Source organism: Triticum aestivum, chromosome 7A (genome assembly GCF_018294505.1).
Source record: "Triticum aestivum cultivar Chinese Spring chromosome 7A, IWGSC CS RefSeq v2.1, whole genome shotgun sequence".
NCBI classification, from domain to species: domain Eukaryota; kingdom Viridiplantae; phylum Streptophyta; class Magnoliopsida; order Poales; family Poaceae; genus Triticum; species Triticum aestivum.
The window spans coordinates 52705695-52712850 of NC_057812.1; the positions used below are offsets into that span (position 1 = coordinate 52705695).

The 7156-nt window shown below is 39.2% G+C and overlaps 1 pseudogene; it reads left to right on the forward strand.

The window, feature by feature from the left end:
* LOC123152986 (ABC transporter G family member 50-like) overlaps positions 1-7156 on the forward strand; it is a 45519-nt pseudogene that overhangs the window by 29208 nt on the left and 9155 nt on the right.

Sequence of the window (7156 nt, forward strand, 5' to 3'; positions counted from 1 at the left end):
ACTAGTTGAACTAGTTGAATTAACAGAATTAGTTGAATTAATAGAACTAATAAGATATTTTTAGTAAGTGCTTAGTTGAATTAGTTGAATTAATTAGTTGAACTACTTAGTTGAATTAGTTCAATTAGTTAGGTATATTTTTAGTAAGTGCTTAGTTGAATTAGTTCAATTAATTAGTTGAACTAGTTGAACTAGTTGAATTAACAGAATTAGTTGAATTAATAGAACTAATAAGTGTTTAATGTTTCACCTATGAACACAGGAATGTCTGACGACGAACACGATTTGATTATGTGCGAATACTGCAAAGACCAGCGTGGCCTGTGCGGCAGAAATTTTCTAATTGATGATAGACGCTTCATCATCAAGCTGGATGAGAACTTCAAAGTGGATACAGTAAGTCACAACGACAAGTCTTTTTTCGTAATTAAGCATGACTTGAAGACCGAGCATGGTTATACCTTCAACGTCAAATTATACAATGCAGACACATACACCTATTTTGATTGCAAAACTTGGCAAGCACTATGCAAGGCTTATGCATTTGAGCCTGATATGGTTATCACATTTGATATTCGTCCGAAAGATGATATTGAAGGTAATAGAGACATCTGGGTCGATGTGCAGACACCTCCAGTTCTACCATTATGTGATTTTGTCAACCATATTTATGTCTTTGATATGAGATTATTTGAACCAGTTGAATAATTAATAAATCTCAATTTATATTGACAGCTTACTTCCAATCAAGCAAACATGTCCGGCGCTTGGTAGACAGGACCGTCCACTGTCCCGGGGCTGAACTAAACTGCGAGGGGACAAGTCATTATGTTTCATGGCTTGAGGATCTTGATGTTGTCAAGACAAATTTCTTTCCTGCACTTAGAAATGTTAGTACTCAAAACATGCGACCAATAGTGTTCGTACTGAACTACGGCCACATATATTTAGGAAAGATGGTAAGATTTCTACTATTTCTCCTCAGTGCATCTTTTGCATACATTATTTTTAAGCTAAACTTCATTGCTAAGTATGTTACTATACGATGTTCTTCAACAGGGACTCCCGATGAATGTTGTGCCTGATTGGATCGAGACTAAAGGTACCATGAATATTGTTAGCTTACGGCCAATATATCCTACAATGCATTTTAGTGCATTCAGGATTTCTAATGGCGAGGAATGCTTAATAGTAAAAGACTGGAGCAAAATTGTGAACAATCACAGAGAAGTACTAGGGGGCAGCAATCAGAAGCACAACCCACGATTAGGAGACAGGTTCATCTGCATGCTCCAATATGATGAATCAGCAAAGCTATACATGTTCTATGCTATTTTATCTGAGAGAGAGCAGCAGGAGTGATTAATTAGCTATTTCATGCTCTTAGTACTTGTCCTCTCATGTCTGTGTTCTTCGTCCTGAACTTAATCTCAAAGAGTGATTTGCTTTTGTGGTCTTATGAACGCTTATAATATCATTACCATGTTGAACTCGATGATATCTTTGCTATTATATGATGCAAGAGTTTTTATATTAATATGATAATGATGATGATCAGTTATTACATCATTTATGAAAGAAACTGCATATTAGTTTCAACTGGATGGATTCTAGCTAAGTGATCAAGTGTATGCCATATCCATATTACCTCGATCACTTAAGTAGGTGATCAAGTATATATAATATGGATATGACATATACTTGATGACTTAGCTAGGATCCACGCATCCAGTCAAACTAATCTGCGGTACATTCACCTAATGATTTAACAACTCATTATAATGTAAAACAATCACTAAATTAAATTGAAAACAGAAAATTAAAGTAAAAATTAAAAATAAAACCAAAACACACCCAAACATTTAGTACCGCTTGGTGTTACGAACCGGTACTAATGTCCTACGCGCCCACGGAGCTGGCTCGTGCCACGTGGTTGCCCTTTAGCACCGGTTCATGCTGAACCGGTACTAAAGGGGGGGGGCTTTAGTGCCTACAATTTAGTGCCGGTTACCGAACCGACACTAAAGGGCCTTACGAACCGGTGCTATTGCCCGGTTCTGCACTAGTGCCTATGCATGTTTTTTTATAGTTTTATATATTTCTTGTTCATATTTGATGATGAAGGTATGTAAGAAATGTACTCTCTTGTAGGAAATGTTTAAACAAGGCTATCCAACAAGAAGACTTCGACTAATAACATAACTGGTGCTTTACGTACCGGTGTTCTTTCTGCACTAATGGGTGTTAATGGAGATGGGAAGACAACTCTACTAGATGTATTAGCAGGAAGGAAAACATGATGTTATATTGTAGGGGACATAAGAATATGTGGATATCCCAAGGTGCAGGAAACATTTGTCAGAATCTTGGGCTACTATGAACAAGTCGACATACATTCCCCACAGCTTACAGTTGAAGAGTCTGTAACTTATTCTGCGTGGCTTCGTCTGCCTTCTCATGTCGACGAACAAACAAGATCTGTATGTCATCAGTCTCAGAGATATATCGAATTTAATAAGCATAGCACTAGATCGATAAATAAGAGGCTTACCTAAGAAACTAACAATATTCTTCTTGTTCCTCTCGTAGAAATTTGTTGCTGAAATCCTTGAAACTGTTGAACTAGATCAAATAAAAGATTTCTTAGTGGGGTCACCACAGAAAAATGGATTGTCTATGGAGCAGAGAAAGAGGCTAACGATTGCAGTCGAGCTTGTTTCAAACCCATCAATCATACTAATGGATGAACCAACAACATGTTTAGATACAAGGTCAGCAGCCATTGTTATTTGTGCAGTCAAAAATATTTGTGAAACAGGAAGGACAGTAGTCTGTACCACTGAAATTTTTGAGGCATTTGATGAGGTAATTTAAGTTTCTAAATATATTAGTATATTAAACACAATGAACACAAATACATTTTTATTATATATATCAAGTACGATCAACACATTTTTTGGGAAACATCAATATGTTTAGTTTCAAAACTATTAGGATTAAATAAAGCCCTTGCCTTCAACAAAGCAGGAGCTTAATATGCACTACCTCTATAACTAAATATAAGACGTTTTGCAGTTCACCTGCAAAAACGTCTTATATTAAGTTACAGAGGTAGTACATTATTAGTTATTCAAAATTTAAAACGTGTTTGCCTTTCTAGTAAATAATAATGATAGGAAATAATAGTATGGAAATTTGCAATATAAGCGCGTCAACCATTTTACTTTGTGCAACCTAGACCTCAAATTGCACTTTTGTCCCCTCAAATGATCAATTATGTGCAACAGAACCCTTCAACTTAAACTTTGCTTATCTGAAACCTTCTATTATTTGGTTTGTTAGATCCAGCATTTTCTACTGAAAATACCTAACCAGACCCCTTTGAATAATATATCTATGAATAAACATTGATTTGAGCTAAGTAGGATTGGCATCTAAATTATAGTAAGACGCTTAACAACTATTTACTACTCCCTGTGTCTCAAAATGTAAGACGTTTTTTGACCCTTTGAATAATATATCTATGATATAAACATTGGTTTGAGCTAAGTAGGATTGCTATCTAAATCATAGTAAGATGCTTAACAACTATTTACTACTCCCTCTCTCTCAAAATTTAAGACGTTTTCTGACATTATCATAGTGTCAAAAAACGTCTTACATTTTGAGACACAGGGAGCATCTAGCATCCTTTTTCTGTTTCGGGAGAACTTTTCTTACCTTAAACGTTTGGCATATACTTTGTGTATAAAAACAACCCCATTATATCAGTCAGCATGAAGAATAAAGTATAAACATGCAATGACATGTTTGGATCTCTTAATTATTTGAACATCTATGTGTTCAATGTCAGTTAATTTTTATCTCTTATTTGAACTAAGTTCCCACACCGACACAAATTTGTCATCGCACAAAATTTGGACTTTCTGGGCTTGATTACAGAACTAAAACAATTTTGAGGGCTTATACTGGAAAGTCACCGAATAGAATATTTTTTGGTTTTCTGAACTATATTTTTATCACAAATCGACGTGACTACGGACAGTTTATATTTGCTACTTCTCTGTTTACAATAACAAAAAGGGTATAGATTTTCTTTATTACAGGGATAGTTCTAGTCGAAAGTTGCCTTTAATGCACGTAGTAAATTTTCTTGCAACTCATATTCACTAGTAGAAAAAGGGTCAAATGTGAGACTCATTAGTCCCGGTTTGTAATAGAACCGGCACTAATGTGTCCATTAGTGCCGGTTCCAACGGCTAGGCGGGAGGAGATCTTTAGTACCGGTTCGTGGCGAACCTTTAGCACCAGTTCGTGTCACGAACCAGTACTAATGAGAGTGGTGGTAGGATGTTGTCAGAGTGGGGCCCCTCCAGCACCTTTAGTACCGGTTCGTGCCACGAACCGGTACTAAAGGTCGTCCTATATAAACTCTTCGTCCACCAGCACTCTATTCGCCCCCCCTTTCCTCTCTCCCTCTCCTCTATTCTTCCCTTCTTCCTCTCGAGTTCATCACAAAATTTGCCCCAAATTTGTCAAGATTTGCAGGCCCCCATCCATTCAAATGATCACAAAGGTTAGCAACTTTATCCTTTCATCTCTCATTGCTAGATTAGCTCTTGCATTGGTTTATATAGTGATTAATTGTGGGTTTTAGTAATTTGGGAGGAATTATATGTGGTAGTATTTTATTTATATGCAAACTGAGGTCAAAATAACACTTAGTTTGCATATGTAGGTGTGGTTTACTTAGTGACTTCTAAATCTCCGTCGTAACCACCATCGATCGCCCGCACCGTCCCGTCGCCGGCACCACCTTGTGGTGAGCCTCTTGTTCATGAAATTTTATATAAAAAATTGATGTTTGTGTGATTTGGATATATAGTTACTCGTATAATTATCTTACCCGTACGTTGTTTGTTATACATAGTGCCATGGTTTTGATATCCGTCCCCGTCGGCCCTCGTCCTTGTTATGATTCGGATGTGGTATATTCTCTTTTAAAACTATTTGTTGCATTTCGTTTTTATGACAAATTATGCACATCAAGCTGACATAGATATTTGTATGTACGAGGTAGTTGAACCGGAAATTCCAACCGACCCTATTGCCGACAGGTTAAATTTAGTTGAAAGAGAAAACGAGGATTTGAAAGAAAAATTGAAAAGAATTGAGGGGGAGAAGATGGAATTGGAGTTGCATGTTGCCGATGTCGTCGATGATCACAAGATTAAGATGGAGAAAATGCGCTTGAAGATTAGAAAGATTAGAAAATATGCCATTCATAGTGAGGCTTGGTATCATTATGCTTTTGGATCAATTGTTAGCTTAGTTGCGATCTTGATCGCATTTGTTGTTGCATTTAAATTCTTTAGCTAGAGAGTTATTTGTTTGTTGCATTTAAGTGTTGTATGAACTTTATGTATGAACTTTATGTATTGTATTAATTTGGTGTTTTCGGTGTTGTGTATTGAAGATGAGCCGGCAATGGATGTACGATGACCGATGCTCTCCCGAGTTCATTAATGGCGTGCATACTTTTCTGCTTGCGACTGAGGCAAACAAGCGGGCAGATGGTTTTATGCCTTGTCGATGTGTTGGCTATAAGAATGGTCACAATTACTCTACGTCAAGAACCATTCACGTCCACCTGTTTGAGTCCGGTTTCATGCCCCACTATAATGTTTGGACCAAGCATGGAGAAAGAGAAGTTATGATGGAAGACAATGAGGAAGAAGAGGACGACGACAGCTATCCTGGCCATGGGTTCCCTGAATACGATGATACAACAATGAGGGAAGAAGTTGAGCTGGTAATGCGGGAAGAAGCTGAGCCGGCAATGCGGGAAGAAGCTGAAGAAGAGGCATCGGATGAGCCTGTTGATGATCTAGGTCGGGCCATTGCCGATGCAAAGATAAACTGTGCAAGTGATTTGGAGAAGAAGAAGTTGCAGCGCATGTTAGAGGATCACAAAAAATTGTTGTACCCGAATTGCGTAGGTGACAAGAAAAAGCTGGGCACCACACTGGAATTGCTGCAATGGAAGGAAGAGAATGGTGTATCTGACAAGGGATTTGGAAAGTTGCTGGTAATGATAAAGAATATGCTTCCAAAGAACAACGAATTGCCCAATAGTACGTACGAAGCAAAGAAGGTTGTCTGCCCTCTAGGGTTAGAGGTGCAGAAGATACATGTATGCCCTAATGATTGCATCCTCTACCGCGGTGAGTACGAGGATTTGAACGCTTGCCCGGTATGCGGTGCATTGCGCTATAAGATCAGCTGCGATGACCCTGGTGATGTCGAGGGCGAGCGCCCCAGGAAGAAGATTCCTGCCAAGGTGATGTGGTATGCTCCTATAATACCACGGTTGAAACGTTTGTTCCAAAACAAAGAGCATGCCAAGGAGATGCGATGGCACAGACAAGACCGTAAGAAAGACAGAAAATTGAGAGTACCCGCTGACGGGTCGCAGTGGAGAAAAGGCAAGGAACGCGTGGTTTGGTCTAAGCGGAGATGACATTAATCCTTTTGGGGAGCAGAGCAGCCACCATAGCACCTCGCCTGTGACTCTATGTTTGTATAACCTTCCTCCTTGCTTGTGCATGAAGCGGAAGTTCATTATGATGCCAGTGCTCATCCAAGGCCCGAAGCAACCCGCCAACGATATTGATGTGTACCTCTGGCCATTAGTTGAAGAACTCTTACGGTTGTGGAATGGAACAGGTGTACGTGCGTGGGATGAGCACATGGGGAAGAATTTGACCTAAAGGCGTTGCTGTTCGTGACGATCAATGATTGGCCTGCTCTCAGTAACCTTTCAGGACAAACAAACAAGGGATACCGCGCATGCACGCATTATTTCGATGATACCGACAGTATATATTTGGCTAATTGTAAGAAGAATGTGCACACCCTTTAGTATCGGGTCGTGGCTCCAACCGGTACTAAAGGGGGGGGGGGCTTTAGGACCGGTTGGCGCCACGACCCGGTACTAAAGAGGGTGCGATTCCCGCCGCTTCGCCTGGCCAAAACAGACATTTAGTACCGGTTGGTGGCTCCAACCGGTACTAAAGGTGGGTTCTATATAAGAAAACACTTCAAAAAAATTCAGTTTCTCATCTCTCCCTCTGTTTCTTTCTCCTCTGCCCCGTCG